Source organism: Scyliorhinus canicula, chromosome 9 (genome assembly GCF_902713615.1).
Source record: "Scyliorhinus canicula chromosome 9, sScyCan1.1, whole genome shotgun sequence".
NCBI lineage: Eukaryota > Metazoa > Chordata > Chondrichthyes > Carcharhiniformes > Scyliorhinidae > Scyliorhinus > Scyliorhinus canicula.
In genome coordinates, this window is record NC_052154.1 from 143789679 (window position 1) to 143810530 (window position 20852).

Genomic DNA, 20852 nt, shown 5'->3' on the forward strand with positions numbered 1-20852 from the left:
TTGACAATCACCTGGGGGGGAATCTAACGAGAAAATGACAGACACTAGGGTCCAGAGCAAACTGTGCATTTGACTACAGGCAATCTGAGTGCTTGAAAGGAACTTTGTGCTAATGGGACCATTGTATCTTAAGATGTACTTTGTAATCTGTGTGAATCATGAAATCAGTATTTGTTAAGCTAAGAGGGGGAGAAAAGACGTATCATAATCCAACTATGTTCTTGTTTAATAAATGTTTTTTCCTGTTGCTAAAATTAAATAACAGTCCTGTTCCTCCATATTTTATAACAAGAACAATTTACAGTATTTTGAGCCAGGGTTCCATTCTGGGATCTTCCATCCAGTTACAACATCAGGTGAATGAAGAGGTATGTTCCAGAAACATATATATGTAGACAATTTGAAAGATGCAAGACAATGCTTTGAATGCGAGCATTTGCAGGTAATTAAGCCTTTACAGATCCAGAGATCGGGGTAACCCCAGGTTAAAGAGGTCTGAATTGTGTCAAGCCAGGACAGTTGGTAGGATTTTGCAAGTCCAGGCCAGATGGTGGGGGATGAATGTAATGCGACATGAATCCCAGGTCCCGGTTGAGGCTATAAGTTTCTGCTCGGCAATTCTGCGTTGTCGCACGTCCTGAAGGCCGCTTTGGAGAACGCTTACCCGGAGATCAGAGGCTGAATGCACTTGACTCCTGAAGTGTTCCCCGAGTGGAAGGGAACATTCCAGGGAATGGAACTGAACAGAACGGACTACTGCAAAGAAGTATACCGACAACTCAACAACCAGGAACACTACAGACAGTTACCCGCAGATCCGACCAAGGAACACATCCGCCAACTCAACAGACTGATCAAGACCTTGGATCCAGACCTTCAGAGCACCCTATGTGCTCTCATCCCACGTACTCTCCGCATTGGTGATTGCTACTGCCTCCCGAAAATACACAAGGCCAACACACCAGGCCGTCCTATCATTTCAGGCAATGGGACCCTGTGTGAGAACCTCTCTGGTGACATCGAGGGCATCATGAAACCCATCGTACAAGGTACACCCAGCTTCTGTCCTGCAGAAACTCAGCACCCATGGACTAGTTGAACCAGGAACATTCCTCGTCATAATGGACGTCTCGGCACTCTACACCAGCATCCCCCATGACGACGGCATTGCTGCAACAGCCTCAGTACTCAACACCAACAACCGCCAATCTCCAGATGCAATTCTGCAACACATCCGCTTCATTCTGGATCACAACGTCTTCACCTTCGACAACAAGTTCTTCATCCAGACGCAGGAAACAGCCATGGGGACCAAATTCGCACCTCAGTATGCCAGCATCTTCATGCACAAGTTTGAACAAGACCTCCTCACCACACAGGACCTTCAACCGACGTTATACACCAGATACATCGATGACATTTTTTTCCTTTGGACCCACGGCGAAGAATCACTGAAACGACTACACGATGACATCAATAAGTTCCATTCCACCATCAGACTCACCATGGACTACTCTCCAAAATCTGTTGCATTCTTGGACACACTCATCTCCATCAAGGACGGTCACCTCAGCGCTTCGCTTTACCGCAAGCCCACGGATAACCTCACAATGCTCCACTTCTCCAGCTTCCACCCTAAACACATTAAAGAAGCCATCCTCTGTGGAGAAGCCCTCCGTATACACAGGATTTGCTCAGACGAGGAGCGTAACAGACATCTACAGATGCTGAAAGATGCCCTCGTACGAACGGGATATGGCGCTCGACTCATCGATCGACAGTTCCAACGTGCCACAGCAAAAAACTGCACTGACCTCCTCAGAAGACAAACACGGGACACAACCGACAGAGTACCCTTCGTCGTCCAGTACTTTCCCGGAGCGGAGAAACTACAACATCTTCTTCGCAGCCTTCAACATGTCATCGATGAGGATGAACATCTTACCAAGGTCATCCCCACACCCGCACTACTTGCCTTTAAACAACCGCACAACCTCAAACAAACCATTGTTTGCAGCAAACTACCCAGCCTTCAGAACAGCGACCACGACACCACACAACCCTGCCAAGGCAATCTCTGCAAGATGTGCCAGATCATCGACATGGATACCACCATTACACGTGAGAACACCACCCACCAGATACGCGGTACATACTCATGCGACTCGGCCAACGTTGTCTACCTCATACACTGCAGGAAAGGATGTCCCGAAGCGTGGTACATTGGCGAGACCATGCAGACGCTGCAACAATGAATGAATGGACATCGCGCGACAATCACCAGGCAGGAATGTTCCCTTCCAGTCGGCGAACACTTCAGCAGTCAAGGGCATTCAGCCTCGGACCTCCGGGTAAGCGTTCTCCAAGGCAGCCTTCAGGACGTGCGACAACGCAAAATCGCAGAAAGAGGGCTGGGGTTACCATGCCAGCAGCATCTCGCCTTTAGTGCACCATCAATGTGGGAGGTGGGAGAGACATTATGCTGCCATTCTCTCACTGCACAGGGAGGAAGCGCCGAATTAGCATGGAGGTTTGGGGAGCATGGTGCCATGGCATGACAATGTGGAAGCTCTTTATGGGTGAACAAAGTGATTTTTAATGCATGTGAGTTATTGCAATACATGTGAGTTACCATGGCCACTAACTTCCAGGTGAGGTTAGTGACGTTGCTTGCTGGATATCTGGCCTGTTAGGAAAGGATTTGGTTCCCCAGCATTTGAGTTAGAATTAATTGTTTTATTGTTTAATATATTATACTTAATGCTTCAAAAGACTGCAACATATAGATAAAGGGGATACAGGTGGCAGTGGGTGAGTTGATGGAGCAGCGATTACTGCACAGAATAAACCTGGATTTGAAGAAGTCAAGATTTGCTTTCTGGTCTTATTAGCAGAGTTACCTTTGGAGCTTAACATGGCCAATTGTGGGTTGAGGATGTCATGCCTCTGCTCGACACCATCTAGAAATTAGCTGAGGGCTCCCTCAATGAAACATGATGCTGTCTTCCTGGCAGCCACCCACCCGACTTGGAACAAGTGCTGGGGAGATGTTTGAAAGGAGCGCCCCACTTATTGCAGAGAGTAGGTTTTTCCTGAGGTGAATGAATCAGAGGCAAGCTACCACGAGCATGTTAAAGAGGCTAAATATATGACTTTTCCTGCCACCAGTGCAGGTGGAATTCTCCCTGGTTTTCTCTCAGGGACCGACTCTGTGAAAAAATTGGATAATACTGTCCCTTATCTGTATCACCACTTCTTTTAAGACCATAGGATGTAGTCCATTTGGTCCTGGGGACTTGTCAATCTTTAGGACTAATACATTTCCTATTACCTTTTCCCTGGTGATCATGATTGTATTAAGTTCATCTACCCCCCCCCCCCCCCCCCCCCCCCATCACCACTTGATTTCCATGTATCTTTTCATAGATTTCATAGAATTTACAGTGCAGAAGGAGGCCATTTGGCCCATCGAGTCTGCACCGGCTCTTGGAAAGAGCACCCTACCCAAGGTCAACACATCCACCCTATCCCCATAACCCAGTAACCCCACCCATCACTCAGGGCAATTTTGGACAGTAAGGGCAATTTATCATGGCCAATCCACCTAACCTGCACATCTTTGGACTGTGGGAGGAAACCGGAGCACCTGGAGGAAACCCATGCACACACGGGGAGGATGTGCAGACTCCGCACAGACAGTGACCCAAGCCGGAATCGAACCTGGGACCCTGGAGCTGTGAAGCCATTGTGCTATCCACAATGCTACCGTGCTGCCCCTATATGCCTTTTATAAGTGTTCTACCGTGAAGTCAGGCACAACTATATAAGTGTTCTACCGTGAAGTCAGGCACAACTATATAAGTGTTCTACCGTGAAGTCAGGCACAACTATATGTTCAATACCTCTGCCATTTCTTTATTTTCCATTAGCAATTCCACAGACTCGCCCTCCAGAAGACCGACTCTAACTTTTGTTTCGCAAAATACTGTGGATGCTGGAATGTGAAACAAGGACAGAGGATGCTAGAAAACTCAGTCGGTCTGGCAGCATGTATTAGGAGAGAACATAGAGTTAATGTTTTGAATCTTTCGTCTTTCGGGAAGCTTTTGACAAAGTCCCACATAAGAAATTAGTGTGTAAAATCAAAGGGCATGAGATTAGGGGTAGTGTATTGAGATGGATAGAAAACTGATTGGCAGACAAGAAACAAAGAGTGGGAATTAACGTGTCGATTTCAAATTGGCAGGCAGTGACTCGTGGGATGCCGCAGGGATCGGTGCTAGGACCCCAGATATTCACAATATATATTAATGATTTAGATGAAGTAACAGAATGTAATATCTCCAAATTTGCAGATGACACCAAGTTCTTTTTTTAAAAAAAAATATTTTTATTCTCCATTTTCACATTTTCTTCAGAATTTACCCCCGCCAACAAACAGTAAACGGTAACGAATACAATGTCAATCCCCCTACCAACAACAACGATCCCATCCTCCTACAACCCCCCAAACAACGGCCCACCTGAGAATATAAGCATCAAATAAACGAAACCTCCCAAGGAGGAAAAAAGGAATTAGGTTACCGTTGACACATCAGGGGCTGGTTTAGCTCACTGGGCTAAATCGCTGGCTTTTAAAGCAGACCAAGGCAGGCCAGCAGCATGATTCGATCCCCGTATCAGCCTCCCCAGACAGGCGCCGGAATGTGGTGACTAGGGGCTTTTCACAGTAACTTAATTGAAGCCTACTTGTGACAATAAGCGATTTTCATTTCATTTCATATAGTCCACCCCCCAACCCCCCCCTAATATTTAATGCCATCCAATCCCCAAAAGAGCACCGTGAATGGCAACCATGAATTGTAGACACCCCCCACCCCCCTCCCAGATTCCTCCCCTCCACTTCCTCTTGTAAACTCCTGCCCCCAACCTTGGTTCCTTCCCCCAACTTTTCACCTTGGCTAGACTAACCAAAACCTGTTCTACCAGGCTCCGATGGCCGCAGCCCCTCCCCCACCTCACTCCCGTTCACTGGCCAGCTTAAACCGGCCAGCGTGGAGGCCCCCGCCCGGGTCTCCTTCCCCCGTGCCCAGTCTCAGGAAAACCAAGAAATCCCCTTTAGCACACAACCCCCGCATGCACACCCAAGCCCCAAAGAACCATCATTGCAAATGACAGTCCCAACTCTTCCCTTGTCCAAATATACAGCATCGAAACATTTAGTACATACACCAACACGCAGTGAAAAAATAAAGTTACGTGAGGCTACATCGGTACACGACCCGCTCTCAGTCCCATTTCCCAATTCTGCCACAGTCCTTCTGCCTTCGCAGACTCCTCCGCCACTTCCGCTGTCCCAAAATAAAAGTCCTTGGATTTGTAGGTCACCCTCAACTTAGCTGGATATTCTATGCCGCACTGCACCTTGCTGATGTACAGTGCCTTCACCCGGCTGAAGGCAGCCCGCCTCCTCGCCAGCTCCACAGTAAAGTCCTGGTATATGCGTTTACCAGCTCCAGCCCACTGCACCACCCGCTTCTGCTTTGCCCAGCACAGGACCTTCTCCTTCATGCTGTACCTATGGAAACACACAGTTACTACTCTTGGCAGCTCACTCGCCTTTGGTATAGGCCTCCACGACCGATGAGCCTGATCCAGTTCGTATCGAGAGGGATCGTCCCCCTCCCCCAATAGCTCCGCCAACATCGTGGCAAAATACTCCGTCAGCCTCGGGCCTTCCACCCCTTCGGGAAGACCCACGATCCTCAGAATCTGCCGTCTGGATCTGTTTTCCAGGTCTTCCATTTTGGCTCGCAGACCCTTGTTGTTCTCTGTCACTTTCCGCAACTCCTTCCTCATCAAGGTGAGTTGATCACTGTGCTGCGATAATACCTCTTCTACTTCCTTTAGTGTCTCACCTTGCTACCGCACCTCCGCCGCTGTGCTTGATACCGCCGCCCTCACTGGGGTAATCGCCTCCTCCATCAGCACTTTCAATACCGCCCCCATTTCCTTCTTCATCGCTTCCATGTGCTTTGTGAACTGTTTTTCAAGTTCACTTAGGTCATTTCTTCTGCTGTGAGCGATGCAGCCTCCTCTGGTGCTCCAGCCTCCGCATTCCTTACAGTTCCTGCGCTGACTTTTTCCACACCGGCGGACTTTCATTAACCCCCCTTTTCAAGGCCGTTTTCTTCCCAAGCTTGGACATTTCTCCTCCCTGTGCCTTCTTACAGCTTTTTCAGCCTCCGTTGCCCCTGGGACCGGGCGTTAAAACCCCAAAATTTCTATTCCCGAGAGTGAGCCCTCCAGTGTGCGGCTGCCTCCCGCCCACCATCACCGGAAGTCCCCGCAGATGACACTAAGTTGGGCAAATGAATGGCAGATGCAATATAATTTGGAGAAATGCGAGGTTATGCACTTTGGTCGCAAGAATGGGAAGCAGACTCTGAATGGCCATAAATTAGGACAGAGGGATGTGCAGTGAGATCTGGGTGTCCGCGTCACTGGAGGTAAGCATGCAGGTACAGCAGGTGGTGAAGAAGGCAAATGGTATGCCTCATTGCGAGAGGAGCTGGGAAGACTTGCTGAAATTATATAGGGCCTTGGTGAGGCCACACCTGGAATATTGTGTGCAGATTTGGTTCCTTATCTAAGGAAGGATGTTCTTATTCTAGAGGGAGTGCAATGAAGATTTACCTGGCTTATTCTTGGGATGGCGGGACTGACGTATGAGGAGTGATTGAATCGGTTAAGATTGTATTCACTGGAGTTCAGAAGAAAGATCTCATAGAAACCTATAAAATTTTAACAGGACTAGACAGGGTAGATGCAGGAAGGATATTCCCAATGGTGGGTGTGTCCAGAACCAGGGGTCACAGTCCGAGGATATGGGGTAGACCATTTAGGACAGAAATGGCACTAACGACATAGGTAGGAAAGGGGACAAGGATGTCAGGCAGGCCTTTAGGGAGCTAGGATGGAAGCTCAGAGCGAGAACAAACAGAGTTGTTATCTCTGGGTTGTTGCCCGTGCCACGTGATAGTGAGATGAGGAATAGGGAGAGAGACCAATTAAACACGTGGCTACAGGGATGGTGCAGGCGGGAGGGATTCAGATTTCTGGATAACTGGGGCTCTTTCTGGGGAAGGTGGGACCTCTATAGACAGGATGGTCTACATCTTAACCTGAGGGGCACCAATATCCTGGGGGGGAGATTTGTTAGTGCTCTTTGGGAGGGTTTAAACTAATTCAGCAGGGGCATGGGAACCTGGATTGTAGTTTTGGGGTACGGGAGATTGAGAGTATAGAGGTCAGGAGCACAGATTTGACTTCGCAGGAGGGTGCCAGTGTTCAGGTAGGTGGTTTGAAGTGTGTCTACTTCAATGCCAGGAGTATACGAAATAAGGTAGGGGAACTGGCAGCATGGGTGGGAACCTGGGACTTCGACGTTGTGGCCATTTCAGAGACATGGATAGAGCAGGGACAGGAATGGTTGTTGCAGGTTCCGGGGTTTAGGTGTTTTAGTAAGCTCAGAGAAGGGGGCAAAAGAGGGGGAGGTGTGGCGCTGCTAGTCAAGGACAGTATTACGGTGGCGGAAAGGATGCTAGATGGGGACTCTTCTTCTGAGGTAGTATGGGCTGAGGTTAGAAACAGGAAAGGAGAGGTCACCCTGTTGGGAGTTTTCTATAGGCCACCTAATAGTTCTAGGGATGTAGAGGAAAGGATGGCGAAGATGATTCTGGAAAAGAGCGAAAGTAACAGGGTAGTTGTTATGGGAGACTTTAACTTTTCAAATATTGACTGGAAAAGATATAGTTCGAGTACATTAGATGGGTCGTTCTTTGTACAATGTGTGCAGGAGGGTTTCCTGACACAATATGTTGACAGGCCAACAAGAGGCGAGGCCACATTGGATTTGGTTTTGGGTAATGAACCAGGCCAGGTGTTAGATCTGGAGGTAGGTGAGCACTTTGGAAACAGTGACCACAATTCGGTGACCTTTACGTTAGTGATGGAAAGGGACAAGTATACCCCGCAGGGCAAGAGTTATAGCTGGGGGAAGGGCAATTATGATGCCATTAGACATGACTTAGGATGTGTTGGTTGGAGAAGTAGGCTGCAAGGGTTGGGCACACTGGATATGTGGAGCTTGTTCAAGGAACAGCTATTGCATGTTCTTGATAAGTACGTACCAGTCAGGCAGGGAGGAAGGGGTCGAGCGAGGGACCGTGGTTTACCAAAGAAGTGGAATCTCTTGTTAAGAGGAAGAAGGAGGCCTATGTGAAGATGAGGCATGAAGTTTCAGTTGGGGCGCTTGATAGTTACAAGGAAGCGAGGAAGGATCTAAAGAGAGAGCTGAGACGAGCAAGGAGGGGACATGAGAAGTCTTTGGCAGGTAGGATCAAGGAAAACCCAAAAGCTTTCTATAGGTATGTCAGGAATAAAAGAATGACTAGGGTAAGAGTAGGGCCAGTCAAGGACAGTGGTGGGAAGTTGTGTGTGGAGGCTGAGGAGACAAGCGAGATACTAAATGAATACTTTTCGTCAGTATTCACTCAAGAAAAAGATAATATTGTGGAGGAGAATGCTGAGACCCAGGCTATTAGAATAGATGGCATTGAGGTGCGTAGGGAAGAAGTGTTGGCAATTCTGGACAAGGTGAAAATAGATAAGTCCCCGGGGCCGGATGGGATTTATCCTAGGATTCTCTGGGAAGCCAGGGAAGAGATTGCTGAGCCTTTGGCTTTGATTTTTAGGTCATCATTGGCTACAGGAATAGTGCCAGAGGACTGGAGGATAGCAAATGTGGTCCCTTTGTTCAAGAAGGGGAGTAGAGATAACCCCGGTAACTATAGGCCGGTGAGCCTAACGTCTGTGGTGGGTAAGGTCTTGGAGAGGATTATAAAAGATACGATTTATAATCATCTAGATAGGAATAATATGATTAGGGATAGTCAGCATGGTTTTGTGAAGGGTAGGTCATGCCTCACAAACCTTATCGAGTTCTTTGAGAAGGTGACTGAACAGGTAGACGAGGGTAGAGCAGTTGATGTGGTGTATATGGATTTCAGTAAAGCGTTTGATAAGGTTCCCCACGGTCGGCTATTGCAGAAAATACGGAGGCTGGGGATTGAGGGTGATTTAGAGATGTGGATCAGAAATTGGCTAGTTGAAAGAAGACAGAGAGTGGTAGTTGATGGGAAATGTTCAGAATGGAGTTCAGTTACGAGTGGCGTACCACAAGGATCTGTTCTGGGGCCGTTGCTGTTTGTCATTTTTATAAATGACTTAGAGGAGGGCGCAGAAGGATGGGTGAGTAAATTTGCAGACGACACTAAAGTCGGTGGAGTTGTAGACAGTGCGGAAGGATGTTGCAGGTTACAGAGGGACATAGATAAGCTGCAGAGCTGGGCTGAGAGGTGGCAAATGGAGTTTAATGTGGAGAAGTGTGAGGTGATTCACTTTGGAACGAATAACAGGAATGCGGAATATTTGGCTAATGGTAAAATTCTTGGTAGTGTGGATGAGCAGAGGGATCTCGGTGTCCATGTACATAGATCCCTGAAAGTTGCCACCCAGGTTGATAGGGTTGTGAAGAAGGCCTATGGTGTGTTGGCCTTTATTGGTAGAGGGATTGAGTTCCGGAGCCATGAGGTCATGTTGCAGTTGTACAAAACTCTAGTACGGCCGCATTTGGAGTATTGCGTACAGTTCTGGTCGCCTCATTATAGGAAGGATGTGGAAGCTTTGGAACGGGTGCAGAGGAGATTTACCAGGATGTTGCCTGGTATGGAGGGAAAATCTTATGAGGAAAGGCTGATGGACTTGAGGTTGTTTTCGTTAGAGAGAAGAAGGTTAAGAGGTGACTTAATAGAGGCATACAAAATGATCAGAGGGTTAGATAGGGTGGACAGCAAGAGCCTTCTCCCGCGGATGGAGGTGGCTAGCACGAGGGGACATAGCCTTAAATTGAGGGGTAATAGATATAGGACAGAGGTCAGAGGTGGGTTTTTTACGCAAAGAGTGGTGAGGCCGTGGAATGCCCTACCTGCAACAGTAGTGAACTCGCCAACATTGAGGGCATTTAAAAATTTATTGGATAAGCATATGGATGATAAGGGCATAGTGTAGGTTAGATGGCCTTTAGTTTTTTTTTTCCATGTCGGTGCAACATCGAGGGCCGAAGGGCCTGTCCTGCGCTGTATCGTTATATGTTCTATGTTCTAAATGAGGAGAAATTTCTTCATCCAGAGAGTGGTTGGCCTGTGGAATTTGTGACCACACGAAGTACTTGTTGCCAAAGTATTGTATGTTTTAAGAAGCAGTTAGATATAACACTCAGGGCGAAGGGGATCAAAAGATATGGGGGGAAAGTGGGATTAAGCTATTGAGCTGGATAATCAGCCATGATCATAATGAATGGTGGAGCAAGCTTGAAGGGCCAAATGGCCTCCTCCTGCTCCTATTTTCTATGTTTCTATGAGTCCTTTGACTCTTCTCTCAGGACTGAAGGGAGGGAGAATATGTTGGAGCTGTAGAGATAGCAACAAAAAGTAGAAACTTTAAGAACAAAAGACAGATGGCCTGGTGTGGGGGTGGTGTTTGCATTGAAGTATGTGTGTTCTTTCTTTTTTAGAAAAGGGGTTTAAGTTGTAGGAGGGATCACATTCTAAAGTTGCCACACTCGACACTGAATCCCGAGGTCTGCAATGTGCCCAACCGGAAGCTGTTTGCGTTGGGCTTCACTGGAGCATTGCAGCAGGCCAAGGATGGACATGTGGGCATGAGAGCAAGATGTTGAGTTAAAATGGCAAGCAACAGGAAGGTTGGGATCATGCTTGTGGACTGAGCGAAAGTGTTCTGTAAAGCGATCCTCCAGTCTGCATTTTGTCTCCTCAAATGTTGAGGAGACATCATTGGGAACAGTGAATACAATAGACCAAATTCAAAGAGGTGCAAGTGAATGCTCTTCACCTGAAAAGTGTATTTAGGGCCTTGACTGGTGTGCAGGAAGGAAGTAAAGGGGCAGGTGTTGCAGTTTCCTGCAATTGCAAGGGAAGGTGTCATGGGAAGGTGATGGGAAGTTGGGCGTGATAGATGAATAGACCAGAATTTCATGGAGGGAGCGATCCCTGAGGAATGCTGATTGGGGTGTGAGGGGAAGATGTATTTCATGGTTGCATCATGCTGGATTTGGTGGAAATGGTGGAGGATGATCCTTTGAATGCGGAGGGTAATGAGCTGGAAAATGAGAACCAGATGGAGTCGTGACATCTGTTCTGAGTTTAAAAAAAAAAGCTTTTCCTTTTTTACGAGCTTAGTAGTTGTTGGGAGGCCGGGGGAAAGTGGGTATATTTCCTCAGTTTAAGGCCTTTGTTTATTATGGGTGGGAAAGAAGATTCAGGGGGAGAAACGTGCTTGGGGAAGATATGAAGGCAATGGTTAAGGGAAGGGGAAGGGTTGGAAGAGACGATAGGCTATCTTTTGACTGGGAAGGTGGGGATGGAAACTGACTGTGACCAGTTATCTTTTTCTGCTTCACCATTTGGGTGGAATGGGTCACCTGTGGCGTGGGAATCATCGGTGAAACTATGACATTTTGTGGTGGTAACGACTGACTCGAGGCGGCGGGGGGCGGGGGGGGGGGAGTTTATGGGGGAGGTGACCCCCTGCAAGGGTCATTCCGTGGAAACTGCGGGGTCTTGGAGAACCAGTAAAAAGAGCGCGAGTTTTTGGTAATTTAAAAAATTTGGGAGACGATGTGACTTTCCTTCAGGAGACCCACATGCACGAACAAAATCAGATATGGCTTTGGGAGGCTTGGGTGAGCCATGTTTTCCATTCAGGATTTGAAACAGGTCTGGGGGGTAGCGATCCTCATTAATAAATGGGTCCAGTTTCGTTCAGAGAAGATGTTCGCCAATGCGGGGGGGATGTATGTTATTGTAATGGGGATGTGAGAAGGGATACTGGTAGTGTTGGTGAATGTTTGTGGCCTGAATTGTGATGATATACTGTTCATTAAATGGCTGCTAGCAAGGATACCGGATCAAGACACCCATTAGCTTATTATGGATTATATTTTGAACGATGACTATAGGGAGGTCTCTCCCTCGACACCATGGGAAGCACTGAAGGTTGTAATTAGAGAAGAAATTATATCTTTTCAGGCCCACGTAGAGCTGGAGGCAAGGAGGGAGTGGAAAAAAACTAGTAGGCGATATTGTATAGATCGTAGGTGCAGACACACCTTCCCAAGAACTATTAGTGAAGAGGAGAAAACTACAGTTGCAACTTGACCTGATCTCTACAGATAGGCTGGTACAACAGCTGAGGTGAGCTAAAGGGATTATTTACAAATATGTGGAGAAGGCAAGTCGACTCCTGGCATATCAACTGAGGAAACAGGAGGCTAAGAGGGGGATTGCGCAGATTAGGACACGTGATGGGGGGCAGGTCTCAGATCAGGTGAAGATAACTGAAGTATTTGAGACCTTTTACCAAATTTATACAGGTCAGACCCTCCATGAGATGGGAAAGATGTGGTGGAATTTCTGGGTGAGTTAGAGTTTCCCAAGGGGGAGGAGGACTTACGAGAAGTCCTTGAAGCTCCGCTACAGTGGAATGAGACCAAGCAGGCGATGAGACTGATGCAGTCGGGGAAGGTACTGGGACCTGAAGGGTTCCCGGTGGAATTTTATAAAAACTTCACAGACCTATTAGCCCTCTTACTGTTAGGGATGTTTAGGGACTCCTTGCCACAGATGCTGAAGTAGGCTTTTATTTCCCTGCTCTTGAAAAAAGACAAAGGACTTCTTTTAGACTGTGGGTCATTTCGTCCAATCTTCCTATTAAATGTGGATTAAAAGCTTTTAGCTAAAGTGCTCTCATTAAGACTGGAACCTTGTCTGCCAGAGGAGGTGGGGAAAGACCAAACGTGGTGCTTGCTCAAGGGGAGGATTGGGTCCCGGAGATCATAATCTCGCTCAATGCGGAGAAGGTGTTTGAACAGGTACAGTGGGACAGGTACAGGTACTGTTTGCAGTTTTAGAAAAAAATTAGATTTGGGTTGGGCTTTGTAGTGTGGATGCGGCTGTTATATTTGGCCCCAATTGCCAGTGTTTGCATTAACAAAGTAACCTCCAACCTCTTTGGCCTTTACTGGGAGACCAGGCCAGAATGTCCCGTTTGCACTAGCAATTGAGCCATTAGCTATAGCTCTGAGGTCCTCAAATACATGGGGAGGAATAGTTAGAGGTGGGATGGAACACAGGGTCTCGCTAGACACCGACGACTTACTATTATATGTGAGGGATGCGGAGGCATCAATAGATAATATTATAGAACATAGAACATACAGTGCAGAAGGAGGCAATTTGGCCCATTGAGTCTGCACTGACCCACTTAAGCTCTCACTTTCACCCTCTCCCTGTAACCCAATAACCCCTTCTAACCTTTTTGGTCACTAAGGGCAATTTATCATGGCCAATCCACCTAACCTGCACATCTTTGGACTGTGGGAGGAAACCGGAGCACCCGGAGGAAACCCATGCAGACACGGGGAGAAGATGCAAACTCCGCACAGACAGTGACCCAGCAAGGAATTGAACCAGGGACCCTAGTGCTGTGAAAACACAGTGCTATCCACTGTGAAAAGAGTGAATACTTTGTGGTTGGGTTGATGAGGCAGAGGAGGGAGTTAGGGGAGTGTCATTCCGGCTGGAAGTCATTTTTGGTATTTGGATGTCCAGATAGCAAGGGACTGGGGGAAACTCTGTAGGTTGAATTATATGAATCTGGTGGCAAATGTCAAAGCGGACTTGCAAAGAGGGGTAGGTTTCCCATTATCCCTGGTGGGCTGAGTGCAATCGGCTAAAATGAACACCTGGCTGAGATTTATATTCTTCTTCCAGTGCCTTCCGACGTTTTTACCCAAGGTTTTTTCAGAGAGATTGACCGTCTGGTGACTGGGTTAATTTGGGGGGGGGGGGGGGGGGGGGGGGGGTAAGAGCTCAAGTATCAGAAGGAAGTTGCTCCAGTGGAAGAGACAATTAGGGGGCTTGGCCTTGCCAAACTTTCAATAATATTATTGGGCAGCTAATGCTGAAAAGGTTCGAGAGTGGTATTGAAATTTGGCTGAGTTTGGGTTTGGGTGGAAGCAGAGTCTGTGACGGAAGCAAGCCTAGCGGCGCTAGTATCAGCTCCGTTACTGGTGGTACCAAAGAAATACTTGTCTAACTTGGGCAGGTCAAAAATTTGGAGGCAACTCCACTACATTTTAAATTGTGGGCTGCCTCTAAGCTGACCCCTATCTGTGCGAATGAGTTATTCAAACCTGCTAGGTCGGATGTGAAATTTAGGGAATGGAAGGGAAAGGTTTAGAGAAAGTGGGAGACTTATTTTAGAAGGTCGGTTTAGGGGCACTGAAAGAAAAATATAAGCTCACAGATGCTGATGGGTTCAGGTATCTCCAGGTGTGCAGCTAGGTCAAAAAGTACTTTTCAGCCTTTCCAATGATGCAGCCTTCTACCTTGCTCGAGAGAATGTTATCCTGCTGTGGTTCAGAGGTGGCCAACACGTTGGGTATATACCAGCGGATGATAGGGGAGGAGATGGGGTCTGTTGAGGGTGTGAAGGCAAAGTGGATGAAGGAGCTGGGTCCGTGTTTGGAAGAGGAGGTTTGGAGTGAGGCATTGAGTAGGGTGAATTCAACCTCATCCTGTGTGAGGCTAAGTCTCAACCAGTTGAAAGTGGTGTACCGGATACACCTTACGAAGGCTAGAATGAGTTGATTTTTTGAAGGGCCGGATGATAGATGCGATCGGTGTCTGGGTCTGGGGGGCCCAGCAAATCACACGCACATGTTCTGGTTGTGCTCAAAACTGGCAGACTTCTGGAGGTCCTTTTTTTGTTATAAATTCAGAGTTCCCCCTTAATTTTTTCCAATTAAGGGGCAATTGAGCATGGCCAATCCACCTACCCTGCACATCTTTGGGTTGCTGGGATGAAACCCATGCAAACACAGGGAGAATGTGCAAACTCCACACGGACAGAGACCCAGAACCGGGATCGAATCTGAGACCTTGGCGCTGTTAGCAGTGCTAACCACCGCGCTACCATGCTATTCTTGGAGGTACTTTTTTGAGACTATGTCAGCAATCGGAACATTGGGTTGGAGCCTTGCCTATTGGTGGTGATTTTTGGGGTTTCTGTTGTGCCGGAACTCCGGACGGGGGAAGATGTCCTGGTCTTTGCCTAAGGAAGCAGATCCTCATGGGCTGGAGGTCGATTACACCACCAAGTGTGACTTGATGGAGATTTTGCATCTCAAGAAGGTTAAGTTTACCGTGAGAAGTTCAGTGGAGGGCTTTACTGCAGATAGCGACCGTTTGTATTGTACTTTAAAGAGCTGGTCACTGTTACCTGTTAGGGCGGGTTTAGTAACAAAGTTTTACTGTTATAAGGGAAGAGCGGGTTGGGTGAGGGGACTTCTGTTTAATTGTTATTCTGCGTTTTTGCAGGTTTTGAACTAAAGTTGTTAAAACATTTAAACAAAAATTATTAAAAAACAAAAATCTTTGTTGCGGCATATTTCTTTCAGGTCTTGGACTCTCTCTCATGGAGAGACATTCCGCAGCGGCCTTTGCCTCACTGGTGGGAAGGAGGCGGATCCTCATGGGCTGGAGGTCGATTACACTGCCAAGTGCCTTGGCGTGGCTGGGTGATTTGATGGAGTTTTTATATTTCAAGAAGGTTAAGTTTACCATGAGAGGGTCAGTGGAGGGTTTTACCGCAGATGGCGACCGTTTATATTGTACTTTAAAGAGCTGGTTACTGTTACCTGTTAGGGCGTAGTAACAAAGTTTTACTGTTTTAAGGGAAGAGTGGGTTGTGTGAGGGGACTTCTGTAATTGTTATTCTGTGTTTTTGTACTAAAATTATTAAAACATTTAAATAAAAATATTTTAAAAAGAAAATATTTGCTGCAGCATGTTTCTTTCAGACCTTGGACTCTGTCTCAAGGAGAGATTCCGCAGTGTGCTCGGCCACAAAAGGTCCGATTGGTTGAGCGAGTAGGAGGATGACCATGGGTGCACTGCTATCCCGGCATGCACAGCCAGAGCGAAAGCTCCCTATAGCTCGAGCTGCCGCAGAGGCTCTCGGGATGGTCTGTTCCCGCCGGTTGAGAGCGAGTGGCAGCCACGACGACGACGGTAAAAGCGGAAAGCAACTCTTCAACCGCTGTAGGTAATATGTCTATTATATCCTTTCGTTCTTTTCTCTGTTCGCCACCTCTTGGTTGCCCCACACACACCCATTGCACGTTCTCCGCAATTGGGCAACGGCAACGTGGCGGGGCGGTTGTCTACTCTCCCGGGTTGGCCTGGCGTCAGCAGGAATATAATAAATAGTCTTTTGGAAATTTCTGCGGGCTAACTCACGGAGAAAAGGGATCTCGGAGATACTGAAAAGAAACTGCCCTATTTTAATAAATCTGTTTATTAATTACTCGAAATATTGGAGGTCGTGGGAAATCAAACTCGTTGAATAATTGTGGAAGATCATGTGGAGAAATCTCCAGGATTCCATGGAGCCAGAGTTGGCAACCCAATGCTCCTTCCCGCCGTTTCCTTTTTATCAAAAGTCGAAAGCATTGTGAGGTGACAACGCAGACCTGAGAAGCTGAATGGTCTATTCCTGTTCCTAATGTTCGCATCTCTTCTCTGATATTGAAATGTTTTAAAAATTCTACTTTGCTTTTGTAAGTTTAGGCACATTTCTGATATTTCTATCGTGTTGCATGGAATTTAAAGCACAGAAACGAGCCATTCGGAACAAACTGATCTGGTGGTGGTAATGGTAAACGGCTCCAAACCGTCTTCATTTCACCTTAGCGGCATTTCCTTCTTTTCTTTTCTCCGTCCTGATTATCTTGCTTCCCCGTATATTCATGTGTGGTATTCACCTCAACTACTCCATCTGGTTGCAAATTCCACATTCTAACCAGCCTCAAAGGATTCCCTGCTCTATTGATGGCAGCAACATGATGGGGCTTTTACAAAGTTCTAGAATGGAGGTAGACTGGGAGCAAAGACTTTATAGTGAAACAGTTGAGGAACAGTGGAGAACCTTCCAATTGATTTTTCACAGTGCTCAGCAAAGGTTTATACCAACAAAAAGGAAGGGCGGTAGAAAGAGGGAAAATCGACTGTGGATATCTAAGGAAATAAGGGACAGTATCAAATTGAAGGAAAAAGCATACAAAGTGGCAAAGATTAGTGGGAGACTAGAGGACTGGGAAATCTTTACGGGGCAACAGAAAGCTAAAAAAGCTATAAAGAAGAGTAAGATAGATTATGAGAGTAAATTTGCACCGAATATAAAAACAGACAGTAAAAGTTTCTACAAATATATAAAACAAAAAACAGTGGCTAAGGTAAATATTGGTCCTTTAGAGATGAGAAGGGAGTTTTAATAATAGGAGATGAGGAAATGGCTGAGGAATTGAACAGGTTTTTTGGGTCAGTCTTCACAGTGGAAGACACAAATAACATGCCAGTGACTGATGGAAATGAGGCTATGGCAGCTGAGGACCTTGAGATGATTGTTATCACTAAGGAAGTAGTGATGGGCAAGCTAATGGGGCTAAAGGTAGACAAGTCTCCTGGCCCTGATGGAATACATCCCAGAGTGCTAAAAGAGATGGCTAGGGAAATTGCAAATGCACTAGTGATAATTTACCAAAATTCACAAGATTCTGGGGTGGTCCCGGTGGATTCAAAATGAGCAAACGTGACACCACTGTTTCAAAAAGGAGGTAGGATGAAAGCGGGTAATTATAGGCCAGTTAGCTTAACTTCGGTAGTAGGGAAGATGCTGGAATCTATCATCAAGGAAGAAATAGCGAGGCATCTGGATGGAAATTGTCCCATTAGTCAGATGCAGCATGGGTTCGTAAAGGGCAGGTCATGCCTAACTAATTTAGTGGAATTTTTTGAGAGCATTACCAGTGCGGTAGATAACGGGGCGCCAATGGATGTGGTATATCTGGATTCCAGAAAGCTTTTGACAAGGTGCCACACAAAAGATTGCTGCATAAAATAAAGATGCATGGCATTAAGGGTAAAGTAGTAGCATGGATAGAGGATTGGTTAATTAATAGAAAGCAAAGAGTGGGGATTAATGGGTGTTTCTCTGGTTGGCAGTCAGTAGCTAGTGGTGTCCCTCAGGGTTCAGTGTTGGGTCCACAATTGTTCACAATTTACATAGATGATTTGAGTTGGGGACCAAGTGCAATGTGTCCAAGTTTGCAGATGACACTAAAATGAGTGGTAAATCAAAAAGTGCAGAGGATACTGGAAGTCTGCAGAGGGATTTGGATAGGTTAAGTGAATGGGCTAGGGTCTGGCAGATGGAATGCAATGTTGACAAATGTGAGGTTATCCATTTTGGTAGGAATAATAGCAAAAGGGATTATTATTTAAATATAAAATATTAAAACATGCCGCTGTGCAGAGACCTGGGTGTGCTAGTGCATGAGTTGCAAAAAGTTGGTTTACAGGTGATTAAGAAGGCAAATGGAATTTTGTCCTTCATTGCTAGAGGGATGGAGTTTAAGACTAGGGAGGTTATGCTGCAATTGTATAAGTTTGAGGCCACACCTGGAGTATTGCATTCAGTTTTGGTCTCCTTACCTGAGAAAGGACGTACTGGCGCTGGAGGGTGTGCAGGAGGGTGTGCAGAGGAGATTCACTAGGTTAATCCCAGAGCTGAAGGGGTTGGATTACGAGGAGAGGTTGAGTAGACTGGGACTGTACTCGTTGGAATTTAGAAGAATGCGGGGGATCTTATAGAAACGTATAAAATTATGAAGGGAATAGATAGGATAGATGCGGGCAGGTTGAAAGTAGAACTAGGGGGCATAGCCTCAAAATAAGGGGAAGTAGATTTAGGACTCAGTTTGGGAGGAACTTCTTCACCCAAAGGGTTGTGAATCTGTGGAATTCCTTGCCCAGTGAAGCAGTTGAGGTTACTTAATTAAAGGCTTTTAAGATGAAGATAGATAGATTTTTTGAACAATAAAGGGATTAAGGGCGATGGTGTTCGAGCCGGAAAGTGGAGCTGAGTCCAAAAAAGATCAGCCATGATCTCATTGAATGGTGGATCAGGCTTGAGGGGCCAGATGGCCTAGAACATTACAGTGCAGTACAGGCCCTTCGGCCCTCGATGTTGCACCGACCTGTGAAACCCCTCCAAAGCCCATCTACACTATTCCCTTATTGTCCATATGTCTTTCCAATGCCCATTTGACTGCCCTTAGTGTTGGCGAGTCCACTACTGTTGCAGGCAGGGCATTCCACGCCCGTACTACTCTCTGAGTAAATAATCTACCTCTGACATCTGTCCCATATCTATCTCCCCTCAATTTAAAGCTATGTCCCCTCGTGCTAGACATCACCATCCGAGGAAAAAGGCTCTCACTGTCCACCCATCTAATCCTCTGATCATCTTGTATGCCTCAATTAAGTCACCTCTTAACCTTCTTCTCTTTAACGAAAACAGCCTTAAGTCCCTCAGCCTTTCCTCGTAAGATCTTCCCTCCATAGCAGGCAACATCCTGGTAAATCTCCTCTGCACACTTTCGAATGCTTCCACATTCTTCCTATAATGCGGCGACCAGAACTGCACGCAATACCCCAAATGCGGCCGCACCAGAGTTTTATACAACTGCAACATGACCTCATGGCTCCGAAACTCAATCCCTCTACCAGTAAAAGCTAACACACCGTATGCCTTCTTAACAACCCTCTCAACCTGGGTGGCAACTATCAGGGATCTATGTGCATGGACACCGAGATGTCTCTGCTCATCCACACTACCAAGCATCTTACCATTCGCCCAGTACTCTGTCTTCCTGTTATTCCTTCCAAAATGAATCGCCTCACACTTTTCTGCATTAAACTCCATTTGCCACCTATCAGCCCAGCTCTGCAGCTCATCTATGTCCCTCTGTAACTTGTAACATCCTTCTGCACTGTCCACAACTCCACCGACTTTAGTTTCATCTGCAAATTTGCTCACCCATCCTTCTACGCCCTCCTCCAGGTCATTTAAAAAAATGACAAACAGCAGTGGCCCCAAAACAGATCCTTGTGGTACACCACTAGTTACTGGACTCCAGTCTGAACATTTCCCATCAAGCAACACCCTCTGTCTTCTTCCAGCTAGCCAATTTCTGATCCATACTGCTAAATCACCCTGAATCCCATGCCTCCGTATTTTCTGCAATAGCCTACTGTGGGGAACCTTATCAAACGCTTTACTGGAATCCATATACACCACATCAACTGCTTTACCCTCATCCACCTGTTTGGTCACCTTCTCAAAGAACTCAATAAGGTTTGTGAGGCAGGACCTAACCTTCACAAAACCATGTTGACTATCCCTAATCAAATTATTCCTTTCCAGATGATTATACATCCTATCTCTTATAAACCTTTCCAAGACTTTGCCCACAACAGAAGTGAGGCTCACTGGTCTGTAGTTACCAGGGTTGTCGCTACTCCCCTTCTTGAACAAGGGGACACCATTTGCTATCCCCCAGTCTTCTGGCACTATTCCTGTAGACAAAGATGACTTAAAGATCAAAGCCAAAGGCTCAGCAATCTCCTCCCTAGCTTCCCAGAGAATCCTAGGATAAATCCCATCCGGCCCAGGGGACTTATCTATTTTAACACTTTCCAGAATCGCTAATGCCTCCTCCTTATGAACCTCAAGCCCTTCTAGTCTAGTAGCCTGTATCTCAGTATTCTCCTCGACAACATTGTCTTTTTCCTGTGTGAATACTGACA

General features: G+C 46.6%; 1 protein-coding gene across 7 annotated transcripts in view; it reads left to right on the plus strand.

Annotated features, from left to right (window-relative positions):
* Positions 1 to 16161: 16161 nt before the first annotated feature.
* The window catches only part of LOC119971764 (coiled-coil domain-containing protein 73-like), a 335430-nt gene continuing 330739 nt past the window's right edge, over positions 16162 to 20852 (plus strand). For 4 of the 7 annotated variants that reach the window (XM_038807833.1, XM_038807836.1, XM_038807837.1 and 1 more), the window contains exon 1: positions 16178 to 16248. The gene's annotated coding sequence lies outside the window, so the exon portion shown is untranslated. Of the gene's footprint in view, positions 16249 to 20852 lie in introns of all 7 variants that reach the window. The other 3 variants (XM_038807840.1, XM_038807834.1, XM_038807841.1) reach the window with 3 other exon arrangements.